The sequence below is a fragment of the Cucurbita pepo genome, unplaced genomic scaffold (genome assembly GCF_002806865.2).
Source record: "Cucurbita pepo subsp. pepo cultivar mu-cu-16 unplaced genomic scaffold, ASM280686v2 Cp4.1_scaffold000203, whole genome shotgun sequence".
NCBI classification, from domain to species: Eukaryota; Viridiplantae; Streptophyta; class Magnoliopsida; order Cucurbitales; family Cucurbitaceae; genus Cucurbita; species Cucurbita pepo.
Genome location: NW_019646467.1, coordinates 160,069 through 160,851, shown reverse-complemented (window position 1 = coordinate 160,851; position 783 = coordinate 160,069).

The window sequence follows — 783 nt, the reverse complement described above, 5'->3', positions numbered from 1 at the left end:
ACAGCCATAACAAAGATAATAGAGGTCGTGGACGTGGCCGCAGTAATGGTGGCAAAGCAGGTCGTGACAATACTTCACAATCCCATGAAATGCCAACCCTCGGATGGAATAGAAGGCGAAGGAGACAACAAAGGAATAGAAGCAGGAGGACTTGAATGGATGTGAGTAGGATGGATCATGAAGTGGTAGAATGAGAGTTGAAGGAGCTAATGTCAAAGTTTGTGAAGCTGANATAAAGAAATTTTTAGATTGCATGTCATACATTTTGTAACCTTTGTGACCACAAGAATATCGTATGAAAACACAAGGAATTGCCAGAGTTTCAAACTTTTGCTTAGGATGTACTACAGTTGCAGAACACTTCAAACCAAAAACTTTAAGATGGTTTAATGTAGGTGGTCGTTTGTAGAGTGCTTCAAAGGGTGTCTTGTTAGATAACAATGATGATGATGTTCTATTTATAAGATGAACAGCAGTTAAAATGAGATCTCCCCAAAAATTAAGTGGAACTTGTGACTGAAAAAGAAGATACCTAGCTACATTTAGGATATGATGATGCTTACGTTCTATGACTTCATTTTGTTGTGGAGTATAGACACAAGTGCGCTGAAATTCAATGCCACAAGAAGTAAAAAATGGTTGCAAACATAGGAAGTCAGTCCCATTGTCTAATCTAACTATCTTGATAGTAGTATGGAATTGAATTTGAACGAATTTAACAAAGTTTACTAAATAATGATGTACTTTTGATTTGTGTTGCATAAGAAAAACCCAAGAACATCG